Source organism: Erinaceus europaeus, chromosome 15 (assembly GCF_950295315.1).
Source record: "Erinaceus europaeus chromosome 15, mEriEur2.1, whole genome shotgun sequence".
NCBI classification, from domain to species: domain Eukaryota; kingdom Metazoa; phylum Chordata; class Mammalia; order Eulipotyphla; family Erinaceidae; genus Erinaceus; species Erinaceus europaeus.
Window position 1 is genome coordinate 73,661,145 of NC_080176.1, and position 13,157 is coordinate 73,674,301.

Here is a 13,157-nt window from a genome sequence, read left to right on the forward strand (position 1 = left end):
TCCTGGAGGCCATTTTTTCCCCTTTTGTTGTCCTTGTTGTTGTAGCCTTGTTGTGGTTATTACTGTTGTTGTTGGTGTCATTCATTGTTGAATAGGACAGAGAGAAATGGAGAGAGGAGGGCAAGACAGAGAGGGAGAGAGAAAGAGAGACACCTGCAGACCTGCTTCACTGCCTGTGAAGCGACTCCCCTGCAGGTGGGGAGCCGGGGGCTCAAACCAAGATCCCCATGCTGGTCCCTGTGCTTTGCACCATGAGCTTTTAACCTGCTGCACTACAGCCCATCAAGTCTTGGGAGGAAAAGCAGTCAGTTAGCAGGAACTCTATAGGGGCTGCCAGCTTTAGAGGAAACTCAAGCCTTCTGGTTTACCCCACTCTCCTCTGCTCCTGTCACTCACCTCTAACCTACTTCACTCATTTTCTGATAGTGCAATTGGGCTGGGAGCTGTCAAGGTCTCTTTCCCAGCATCCTGCCCTGCTGTACCTGATTTTATCAAGCCAAGGAGGCTGAGGCAGCTAAGACATTCTTCCATCATGATGTTGTATGGAATGCTTTGGGTAGGGGGAAGGAAATGAAGTCATCAATTCATTCCCCCCAATCTGGAACAATTCCATTATTAAAGATATTCCAGTGTCCCAGAAATGTTTTCTTTCATTCTCTCTCTCGGTATGTCTCTTTCTCTCCCCCTCCTCCTTCTTTTACTTTTTGAAAAAAGCTACTTCTGAGGAGAGCCTAGCTACTGAAGAATAATCTTTCCCAGATCCTACTCAAGCCAACCTGGGGATAGACTCCACTCTGCCCTGTCCCCACCAGTGCATGTCTGGTCCCAAAGAGAAAGAACCCGAGAGTCATGTGAATTCACAAATCCCATGGAAAACAGCATGTTGTGTTGGAGACTGTCACAGAGGGAAAAAGAGAAGTAGTTTTCTCAACAAAAAAGTATTCATTGGGACTGGGTGGTGGTGGACCTTGTTGAGTATATACCTTACCATGCTCAAGTGCCTGGGTTCAAGCCCCCAGCCCCCACTTGCAAGGGGGAAGCTTCACAAGTAGTGAAGGTCTGCAGGTATCTTTTTTTCCCTCTTTATGCCCTCTCCCTCTTTATTTCTCTCTGTTCTATCAAATTAAATAAATAAGTTTCTAAAAAGAAAGCATTCACTTATGAAACACTAAGAATTACTTGTACTAATAGATGAAAATCAGGCCTTGGTATTTATGATGCCGATTAAAACACACACACACACACACACACACACACCTATATATATGTAAGGGGTCAAAGGGGTCAGGCAGTGGTGCATCTGGTTAAGTGCTCACATTACAGTGCCCACGTACGCAAGTTCAATCCCCTAGTTCCCACCTGCAGGGGGAAAGCTTCACAAGTGGTGCCAGGTGAATTTGAGAAGACAGATTTTTTTTTTTAATTCTAGAAAAGTACTATGTTCCTTATACCACACACTTGAGCCTGGGCAGCCTCTGTCACCAAGTCTTGGCCATCCTTGGAACAAAGCAGACGCGCCTTCACTCTGGGCGGCATGAAGGAGGACTGTGAGGGTAGGCTCTGGCCACCCAGAGAGGTGCTTGCCTGAAAAGGCATTGCTTCATGTTTTAAAAATAACAGTGTTTGCAAGAGGAAGATAAGGGTTTGTGGCCCAACACCAAGACCCGAGTCTGTTCAGAACTCAGGTACAGAGGGTTTCCTGAAAACTGTTCAAAACTGAGAAATGAGTGGCCAGGGAGGTGGCTCAGTGAACAGAGCATAGGGCTTGCATGCCAGAGGCCCTGGGTTTGAGTCCATCTATCAGTATGCCAGAGTGGTTTTCTTGTTTCACTCTCTCATTCATGAAATAAATAACTGGAAAGTGAGCGAAAGAGGGGATTGGGCAGCAGCACACCAGATTAAGAGCACATAGCATAAGGGTCCTGGTTTGCACCCTGGCTCCCCACCTGCAGGGGAGTTGCTTCACAAATATGTCTGCAGGTCTCTCTCCCTCTCTCTCTCTCTCTCTGCCTCCCTCCCTCCCTCCTTCCCTCCCTCTCCTCCCTTAACTTCTCTCTGCCCTATCCAATAAAATGGAAAAAAAAAAAAAAAAGCTTCCAGGAGCAGTGGATTCATAGGCACTGAGCCCCAGCAATAACCCTGCAGGCAAAAAAAAAAAAAATAGTGGGCAAAAGAGATGGGAGTCTTTACCAGTATAACCCTAGGCAGCATCTCAAGATCCCTCTAGAAAGTCTTTGGTTGTTCAGTTATCCTTAGACTGCCTTTCTGTGGATAAAGCTATCTGCTTCTCTGTAGAGGCAGAATTGAAAGCTCAGAAAACTGACATTCCTCAAGGAAAGCAAATGTATGTTTGTTTGTTTGTTTTTCCGCTAGAGACCCAAGCTATTTCCATCCAACACAAAAGATGGCAAGAAGGAAGCTCTCCTGTTCTCTATGCTGTTGTTCACCAGCCTGCTTTGTGCCTAGAACTTTTCCAAAGGATGTAACCATGTCCTTCAACTTCTCCTTTGAATATATGAGTTGAATTGAAAGGCAGAAGATGAATTTAGAAACTGCCCCTTGAGCTGGGACCTGAAAGATAAAGTGGTCAGGAGGAGAGAGAACTTTCTAGAACACACCAGACAAGTCACCTGCAAAAACTCAAGCAGCCCAGGGGACAATGAGGGCCAGTCCCAAGGAGAGCAGGGGCCTAGCAATGATGACCATTTGCACCAGACACATGACAAAAAAAAAATCTGACTCTCCCCTAAACCAGGGGTGGGGGTGAGCGACAGTGGGAGGCACATGTGGGGGGCACATGTATGGAACCTGGCAGCTCCACTTAAGTCAGATTTTCCATCGGCTAGCAAAACAGCTCACTTGGATAGTGCGCTGCTTTCCTTATGTATGACCCAGGGCTGAGGCTAGTCTCCACAAAGTTGAAGGAAGCTTTGCTGCTGTGGTCTCTTTCACCCTCTTGCTTTCTCTGTTTCTTTGTCTCTATTGGGAAAAAAAAATCAGTTCTCAGGCCAAGTGGTGGAGCTCCTGGTTGAGCGCACACATTACAGTGCACAAGGACCCAGGTTCAAGCCCCTGGTCTCTACCTACAGGGGGAAAGCTTGAAGCAGGGTGGCAGGTGTCTATTTGTCTCCCTTTCTATCTCTCTCCCCCTCAATTTCTCTCTGTCTCTATCCAATAATAAATAAATAAAAATATATTTTTAAAAATCAGTTCTCTACACATAAACTTGCAAAAAAAAAAAAAAAAAACCAACCAGAAGCAAATAGTCTGTTTCTAAAACTTTGTGAGAACTATTATAGTGGTTATCTTTGCGTGGGAGGATGCAGAGTTGGTGGTTGTTGGAGTGCGTGGAAGGATAAACTGTAAACTTACAACCTTATAACCTACTATTAATCACAATGAATAATGTAACAACAACAAGGATATGGTGCAAAGTGCAAGGACCCACGCAGGAATCCCGGTTTGAGCCCCCGGCGCCCCACCTGCAGAGGGGGTCGCTTCACAAGCAGTGAAGCAGGTCTGCAGGTGTCTGTCTTTCTCTCCTCCTTTCTTTCCTTCCTCTCTCAATTTCTCTCTATCTTATCCAACAACAATGATAGCAGCAACAACAGTAATAATAACAATAATGACAAGGATAAGCAACAAAGGGGAAAAAATAGCCTCCAGGAGCAATGAATCCATAGTGCAGGCACCAAGCCCCAGCAATAACCCTAGAGGCAAATCACCCTAGAGTTGAGCGGTAGTGCAGTGGGTTTAGCGCATGTGGTGCGAAGCACAAGGACCAGCTTAAAGATCCCGGTTCAAGCCCCCAGCTCCCCACCTGCAGGGGAGTCGCTTCACAAATAGTGAAGCAGGTCTGCTGGTGTCTGTCTTTCTCTCCCCCTCTCTGTCTCCCCCCCCCCCCGCCTCCATTTCTCTCTGTCCTATCCAACAATGACGACAACAATAATAACTACAACAATAAAACAACAAGGGCAGCAAAAGGGGATAAAAAATATCAGCTCTTCAGGAGAGCAGCATCCACACTAAAGCTCAGAACCACTGATATTTGGAAGCACCCACAGTGCCCAGCAGGGGGTGGGGGAGGAGTCTCAGCTGCTTTACAAACAACACATCTACATCCACGGGTCAGTTGGTGGCATACTGGGTTAAGTGCCCACGTTACTATGCACAGGGACCCTGTTTGAAGACCCTGGTCCCCTCCTGAGTGGGAAAGCTTCCTAAGCAGTGAAATAGGGCTGCAGGTGCCTCTTTTCTCTTGCCCTTTCTATCCCCACTTTCCCTCTCAATTTCTCTCAGTCTCTATACAATAAAATACAAGTAAATAAAATTAGAAATCAGAGCACATTTTGTGGGCACAACCACCTTAATGGCTAGAGCCATTATTACCCCTGTTTTTCAGATGAGGAAATCTAGAAATAAAGAGGGTAATAAAAAGGATCCATTCTGAATAATAAAAACGGGCAAGAAGCATTGCAATTCTAAACTGTCTGCTGAATTGACCTTTTAATCAATATTTGGAATTGTTTGTAACTATAGAAAACAAATATGGTCAGTGCTTGCTTATATATAGAATGTGGGAAGCTTTCCTTGAAATTCTGATCTTTCAGTATTAAATCTGTTATTTTTATTTGCTATTTTTAAAAATGTATTTGTGGGGGGGCTGTGTGGTAGTGCAGCAGGTTAAGTGCACATGGCGCAAAGCGCAAGGGCTGGCATAAAGATCCTGGTTCCAGCTCCCAGCTCCCCACCTGTGGCGGTGGGGGGGGGGCACTTTACAAGTGGTGAAGCAGGTCTGCAGGTGTCGATCTTTCTCTCCCCCTCTCTGTCTTCCCCTCCTCTCTCCATTTCTCTCTGCCCTATCTAACAACAACAACAGCTATAAAAACAATAACAATTATAACAAGGGCAACAAAATGGGGAAAATGTCCTTCAGGAGCAGTGGATTCATAGTGCAGGCACCGAGCCCCAGCAATAACCCTGGAGGAAAAAAATAAAGAAAGGAAGAAAAAATAATAATAAAAGGCAACATATTTTTTAAAAAATGTATTTGTGATTAATAGTAGGCTATGTAGCTTCGCACCACACCCACTGCCAGAGTTCTGTGTCTCCACCCTCTCATTTCCCAAAGATAACCACCAGAGTTCTCATAAGGTAAATCTGACTTTACAAGTTCATTATCACAGGGGCTAGGAGAAGGTTCATTCTATGGGGTTCACACTTTACCCAGACATCTAAGGGGGGCTGGGTTTGAGCTCCCAGCCACAGCATGAGAGGACCATTAAGAGGAAAGCGTCACTGGTGGTGAAGCACTGCTGTAAAGGTATGAAACTTCAGCTGAGGCTGGGGGAGATAGCATAATGGTTATGCAAAGAGACTCTCCTGCTTGAGGCTCTAAGGTCCCAGGTTCAGTCCCCCCTACACTGCCATAAGCCAGAGCTGAGCAGTGCTCTGGTAAAATAAATAAATAAATAAATGAAACTCTGGCTGAAATAAAAAGCCCAAGTCACCAAAATAAGTAAATAAGTAAAGATTCTGCAAATATTCCTGCTGTATTACAAAGACAGTATATTAGCCCTTGGAGATCCAGTGGCACAATCGGTCAGCACGTGGTACCCATGCAGTATATTAACCTTTTTTTTTTAAAGTAATGTTTAGCTTGAATTGAAGAGTGTGCAGGAGGAACTAATTATCATAGGAAACCGTCAGCAGTGTGAGTCACATCTGGTTCAAACTGATGAAACTTCAAAGATACGTCATTCTTTGCCAATGTGTACGGCTCCATCATTCCCTTGAAAAGAAAAAATTAAAGTTGCCTTCTGATAAAAAGTAAACTTCAAAAAAATAAAAATAAGTTAGCCAACGCCACAGGACTGGTAAAAGCTAGACCAGGAGTCCTGCTCTGAGTCAGATGGTATCTGCCCCCAGCCAGAGGCTCCTCTACCTGCAGTCACAACAACCAGCAGCGCGGGAACCTCACAAACTCGCCTTTGCACCCCTGCTGCCTCCCAAAATGTGCAAATCAACCCCCAGGAACCGGTGTGTGTGTGTGGTCGGGTGTCAGAGAGGACAAAGTTGCTGTCTCCCACCCACCCACCCCACTCTCTGGAAGGAGCAGAGTGAAGCTAGCCTCTTTGCGATAAGCCCATGGCCTTGGGGTTCAAAGCCCAGCTCGCTCAGTTTTATCTGTGTTGCTGATGCCTTTTATCAACAGCTCATGTTTGAGGAGCTGGAGCCGGCTGACCGGATGGTCAGACCTGATGAGCAGCATGCCCTCTTCTTGTGTCAATTCCAAAAGGCAGGGTTTGGAAATCTAGTCAACAGAGAGAGCTTTTCCTCATCGCCACATAAACGGTCATCTGGTGGTGTTTGGAGAACGTTGGGCAATGCTGGGCGGAGCAGGGTCAGAGGGGAAGTCATCTTTGCTCTGTGTCTCTGATGCTGCTTCAGTGCCCATGCTCCTTTCCACAGACCTGCGGCTCTCACATCCAGAGGACGTGCTCCCTGCCCACCTGCCATAGAATTGCCTCAGGCACTAGAATGTTCTGAACATTCCACCTCCTCCCCTTACACTGGGTGCTTATGAAAGCTGCACAAACCATGACCAAACAACCTCACTTTAAGAATCACCGAATTCTCAGTTGGGGACAACTGCTCTCTAAGCCAGTGCAGAAAGTGCTGGAATGGCACAGAAAGCCAGCAAGATGGCCAGATGCCAGAGGTTGGCATAGCAACTATCTCTCAAACAGACTTAAAAACAAAGAGAGAATGTCAGGAAGTATTTGCTCCAAACCCCAGGGCTCTATGAATGAGGAAACTGAGACAGAGGGAGAGAGAGAGAGAGAGAGAGAGAGAGAGAGAATGGCCCAAATTACCCATTAGCAATATCTTGGAGGTTTTGCCCACCTTGCTATTTGGCCTCATAGCATTTGACTTCAAAACCTCCCAGCTCATGAACTCAAACACTTGTGTGCCCTTCCTGGAGAATATTCTAAGGGCCAAGTGATAGCCAGACCCTGGGAGGATTCATGGAAAAGCCTGAGTTTTCCTTTTGGGGTTTGCATGTGTGTGTGTGGGGGGGGCGTTGCCTGTAAGACCCTTCATGGGTGTTTTCCTGCCTGCCCAGGTTGGCTCCTCTGAACAGAGGTGTCTGAGCAAAGGCACAACTGTCACACTGTCCCCTGAGCCAAAAGGCCACTTTAGCCCTCCAGCAAAAGCCACCAGAGCCCAAGGCCACTAGAATAAAAAGACTTTGAACCATAAGCAGTTCTAAAAGGGGGGGAGGAAGGAAGAAAGAAATGAACGGGGAATGAGCTGGAAAAGTAGCTGGAACTGAAGATGGGCTTGGGAGAGACAAGGTGAGTCAGAGCTGGGGAATGGCTTTTCCTCTTACAGGGGCCAGACAGACCCAAGAGCCCAGGGGAATGAACTTGGTAACAATGTGTTGTCAGCTGCAACAGGCTGCTTCTTAGGGAATAGCCCCGTAGGTTGATAGAGGCAAGTCAAAGGTCGACAGAAATTAGCCTGGGTGAACGACCTCCCTAATGTGTCCTGGAATCTTACCTCTCCTCCAGAGCCCTACCCCACCAGGGAAAGATAGAAACAGGTTGGGGGCTTAGACCAAACTGTCTATGCCTGTGTCCAGCAAAGAAGCAATTATAAAAGCCAGAACCCCCCTTTTCCACCCCCAAAAGAATTTTGATCCATACTCCCTGTGGGGGAAGAATCATAGAGGAAGATGATCAGAGGGTTCTGACTCCCAATTCCATCAGGACCCAGAAAGAGAAGGAAAAGAAGGACATTTAGAAGCAGCAATACGTATAGGTGAGACTTAGGAATAAAAGGCAGGGCTATAGAAAAAGTGGGGAAATATATGTAAGTATAGATAATTATAGAAATAATAGTCATCCCACATTTGTGACCTTGGGAGAACCACTACAGTTTTCAATGGAAGGAATTGGGACATAGAACTCTGGTGGTGGGAACAGTATGGAATTATATACTCCTATTATCTTAAAATTTTGTAAATCAGTATTAAATCACTAATAAGACAAAAAGAAGAGAAAGAGAGAAAGAAAGAAAGAAAGAAAGAAAGGGAGGGAAGAATGAATGAAGAAAGAAAGAAAGAAAGAAAGAAAGAAAGAAAGAAAGGAAGGAAGGAAGGAAGGAAGGAAGGAAGGAAGGAAGGAATTAGCCCCAGAAGGCTTTCTGGTGAGATCCATTCTCCCCCACCTTGCAAGCAGTCCATCTCCCCAGTGACTCATCACTGACTAGAGACTAAAACTAGAGAGACTAAAAATACTCCATTGTGGTCCTGGCACCTATTAAATAGTCATTTTCCTTGTTCTGGGTTGGGAATGGGGTTTTCTAAGTTCACTGGGAATTGTCTGCTTTGCTCCTGGTGTCTGTGACTTCCCAGGAAAATGGAACATAAGCAGGCTCAGCCATGTCCATTGACCTCACTCAGAAACCTGTCAAGTCTCGACTGGCAGCAAAAAGACCCAAGTGTTTGATAAGAAAGCAAGCTGCGGAGTGAGTGCAGATGTATTTATTTATTATGAAAGAGGATGACAAATGTTTATTTATTGTGAGAAAGAGAATAAGAATGGAGGGAGAGACAAAAAGAGAGGACTAGAGCATCTCTCTGCTCTGAGTAAACTGAGGCCAGGGATGGAACCTGCAGCCTCAGGGAGCTCAGGTATGAAGTTGGCGCTCTGTCAGGCTACACTATTTCCCTGACCCTGTTCATCTTCCTTTGGAAAAGATCTATAAATGGTTACAAAGAGTTTGGGCTCAAGGTTTATCTGTAGTACCGAGTAGATGGAACTGGTGTGGAGTCTCTGCAGGGCGTGTTAGTGTCTACATCATGAACAAAACAGGACTTTTACATACACACACACACAGATGCCTTTCCACGATTGTTTCCTTATGTTTCCCTGAATTTTCTGTACACCCGGCTACTTGGATTTCAAAGTAGTCGCCATTCTTTAGCCATTTTGAAAGTACACTTTGTTGAGTTCCATTTCATAAGGAAATCAGTTTCAGAAGCAATGTGAAAGGTTAAGGTTGGACAAGGGATTCACTAACATAACTCATGGTTAGTGAGTGTGTGTGTTTTACCAGGTGTGTGTGTGTGTGTGTGTGTGTTACCAGAACACTGACTACTAAGTTCTGGCTTATGTTAGAGGTAGGGATTGAATCCAGGACATTGGAATCTCAGGCAAGAATGTCTTATACATAACCATCATGCTATCTCCTCAGCTCTCTCTGGACCACTTCTAACCATGGAACAATGTTATGCTCATGTTGCTTTAAGGTTTGATGGTAGACAAACAGAGCAGAAACCTTTCTTGTTTGAAGTCTCAAAGGTCACAGGTTCAATCTCTGGCACCATCTTATGCCAGAGCTGAGCAGTGTACTTGAATGCCCTCTTAATCTCTCTGTCTTCTCTCATTCTCTCACAGTAAATAAATAAATAAGAATTTTTGAAAAGAGTCAGTGATTGACTTCAGCTCAGTGAATAATCAAATAATAAGCACATACAGCCACTTTGTGAACTAATTTACCAACATTTAAAATTGTACTGCAGGGCATGGGAGGTAGCTCACCACAGAGAGGGCGCCCTTTACCACGCTCAAGGACCTGGGTTCAAGTGCCCAACAATCACATAGGAGTACTGTGCAAAGGGGAAGCTTCATGAGTGATGAAGCAATGCTGCGTTGTCGCTCCCTCTCTCCTTCCCTCTCTTGTCGCTCACCCTTTATCTGAAAAGGAAAAAAAATATCTTCAGGGAGCAGTGGAAGCAAACAGGTGCAAAAAAGTCCTAGTATAGGGACTGGGGTCCCTGTTAATCAAACTTAAATAAATACATAAATATAAAGCAATTAAGCTTTGCTGTATCATAACCAATGCCTTTTAAAAAATTATATTTATTTATTTGCCCTTTTTGTTTTTCATTGTTGTTGTAGTTATTGTTGTTGTTATTGATGTCATCATTGTTAGATAGGACAGAGAGAAATGGAGAGAGGAGGGGAGACAGAGAGGAGGAGAGAAAGATAGACACCTGCAGACCTGCTTCACCTCCTGTGAAGCGACTCCCCTGCAGGTGGGGAGCTGGGGGCTTGAACTGGGATCCTTACGCTGATCCTTGTGCTTTACGCCACCTGCACTTAACCTGCTGCGCTACCGCCTGACTCCCAACCAATGCCTTTGTGCACCCCTGTTCCTGGGCATGGAGGGAGGCCATGAGCATGGGTGAGAATGTGAGGTATGGACTGATGTTAAATTTTTTAAATTTTTAAAAATACTTTTTTATTAATTTATTATTGGATAGAGACAGACAGAAATTGAGAGGGGAGGGGGATATAGAGAGGGAGAAAGACAGAGAGACATCTGCAGCCCTGCTTCACCACTCATGAAGCCTTCTCCCTGCAGATAGGGACCAGGGGCTTGAACCTGGGTCCCTGTGCACTGCAGTGTGTGCGCATAACCAGGTGCGCCACCACCTGGCCCCCAAATTAAAAAAAAAATTTATTGCTGCCAGGGCAATAAAATTGTATTTGTTGTCAGTGTTTCTTTTTTTATTAAAAAATTAAAAAATAATATATGTAAATAAAAAATTATTGCCAATGGGGCTCAGTGCCTGCACTGCATGTCTAACACTCCTGTCAGTCATGTCCCCATTTTATTTGATAGACAGAAGTTGAGAAGGAGCGGGAGATAGAGAGGGTGAGAAAGATGGATACCTGCTGACCAGCTTCACTGCTCATAAAGCTTCCCCCCTGCAGGTAGAGCAGAGGCTCGAACTTAGGTCCTTGTGCATTGTAACAGGTACATACACCCAAGTGTGTTACTGCCTGGCCCCCGAGACCAGGGTTCCTTGCCAAAACCAGGGTTCCTTCCTGCTGCCCCCACTGATATTCATCTATGTGCATCTCTCTCTCTCTTTCTCTCTCTCTCTCTCTCTTCCCACTGGGGTTTAAATACTCTAGGTGGTTTTTTTTCCTCAGATATAGAGAGACACATCACAGCTCTGAAGCTTCCTCTAGTTAAGTAGGAGCTGGGCTCCAAGCTGGGTCATGTGCCTGACAATGCAGCTTCCTCTTCAGGTGACTCTTCTTGTTGGTCCAGATCTTTCATGCTTCTTTGCAGTTTGGGTTCCTATGCTCATCACCAGTCCCATGTTGATGTTCCAAGGCAGTTTGGAAGGGCAGCTGAGCTGGCAGGCACAGTCCCTGTGAAGCAAAAGACCACAAAAGACACTCACCATCTAGCCATTCATAATTTATCCCCATCACATCATCCCTGATGTGGACTATATCAGTATCTGTCCTCTCTTGACATCCAGATTCAGTCAACAATCTTCCTGAGCTTCCCTTCCCTCCTGGAAGGCAGAAAGGACCACACTCACCCAGTGAGAATGGCTAAGCAGCCCAGGAGCTGACGAGGGTATGGAACCAAGAAACCCCTGAGCAGTGCTGGGGGCAATGGGAATTAGTGTGTGTGTGTGTGTGTGTGTCTCTGTGTGTGTGTGTGTGTGTCTGTGTGTGTCTGTGTATAGAGGGGGATAGTTCTGTAAGAGCTCTAGATGGAGCTAAGCATATGAAATGTTGCTTAGTTGCATTCATTATTAGAGAAATTCAAATTAGGGGCTAGGTGGTAGAGCACCCAGTTAAACACACACACACACACACACACACACACACACACACACACACACACACACACACACTACAATGCTTAGAGACCCAGGTTCAAGTCTTTAGGTGGAGGCTTCACAACTGGTGAAGCAAGTCTGCAAGTCTCTCTCTCTCTTTCTTTCTCCTACCCGCTTCCCTCTCAATTCCTCTGTTCTACTAAATGAAAGGAAGAAAGAGAATGAAAGAAGGAAAGGAAGGAAGGAAGGAAAGGAGGGAGGGAGGGGAAAAGAAAAGAAAAATGGTCACTGGGAATAGAGGATTTGTCATGTGGGTATTGAGCCACAACAATTTCCAACCTTGGTGGAAATTTTTTAAAAAATTAGAGAAATTCAAATTAAGTCTGTAGTAAATTATCGCTCCAACAGCTAACAAACATTTACTGCGCTGATCATATCACGTGTTGATAGCAAAGATGTGGAACAACAGGAGTGCTCATGTCTTGCTGGTGGGAATGAAAAATGTTACAGCAACTTTGGAGAATTGACTACTTCCTAAACTCAATAAATTGCACACAACAAATATGAGTGAAGTATGTGAGCAGTGGCACACCTGGTAGGGGTACACTTCACCATGCCCCCAACCCCACCTGCAAAGAGGGAAGTTTCATGAGCTCCCTATTTCTTTCTGTTACAAAAAAGTCACTACATGCCCCCCCCCCAAGTGGCATCATTGTGAGGGACAGTCCCCCCCCCACCTCTGTGTTACCAGCCCTGGATCTTGACTCTTCTTCATAAAGGTGCACTTACCTGCTGAGAATTGCGAGCCCATCTGCTTTCCCAGACTTGCGAGTGACATCATCTGTGTCCTCACACCCCATTTTCCTGTCAGCTCCATGCTCACATCAATTTCCTGCCTGGTTTCCATCTTGAATTGTTCAATTTTGAGGGATAGGAACATTCTGTGAACTGAAGAAATGTGACCTGGTTATATTTTACCTTACCTGCTCATATTTTAGCCTCCTTCTTTTTAACCTTTGGCTTCATTTATTTATTTGTTTGTTTATTTATTAACCAGAGCACTGCTCAGCTCTGGCATATGGTGGTTTGTTGAATTAAACCTGAGACTTTGGAGCCTTAGGCATGAGAAGATTCTTTGTAGAAATATTATGCTCTCTATCACTGCTAAACTTTGACTTTATTATTTTAGTCATTTCATCTCTGAAATTCCTGGTGGTCAGCTTTGCAGGATACTTAGGAATGCACCCTCTCAATCTAAGTTATAGACATTTAAAAAATCTATTGTAGGGGCCAGGTGGTGGCACACCTGGTTAAGTGCACATGTTACAGTGTGCAAAGACCCAGGATCAAGGCCCTGGTCCCCACTGGCAAGAGGAAAGCTTTGCAAGTGGTGAAGCAGTATTGCAGGTCTCTCTCTCTCTCTCTCTCTCTCTCTCTCTCTCTCTCCCTCTTTATCTCCCCCTTCCCTCTTGATTTCTGGCTGTCTCTATCCAATAAATAA

At 45.2% G+C, this 13,157-nt stretch overlaps 1 long non-coding RNA gene across 1 annotated transcript; it reads right to left on the reverse strand.

Annotated features, from left to right (window-relative positions):
- Positions 1-2,831: 2,831 nt before the first annotated feature.
- LOC132533174 (uncharacterized) lies at positions 2,832-12,754 on the reverse strand. Its single transcript, XR_009545088.1, has 3 exons — positions 12,446-12,754; positions 5,511-5,791; positions 2,832-2,971 (listed from the first exon to the last, which is right to left on the reverse strand). It is a non-coding gene; the product is annotated as an uncharacterized LOC132533174 (long non-coding RNA).
- Between the last annotated feature and the right edge of the window lie 403 nt (positions 12,755-13,157).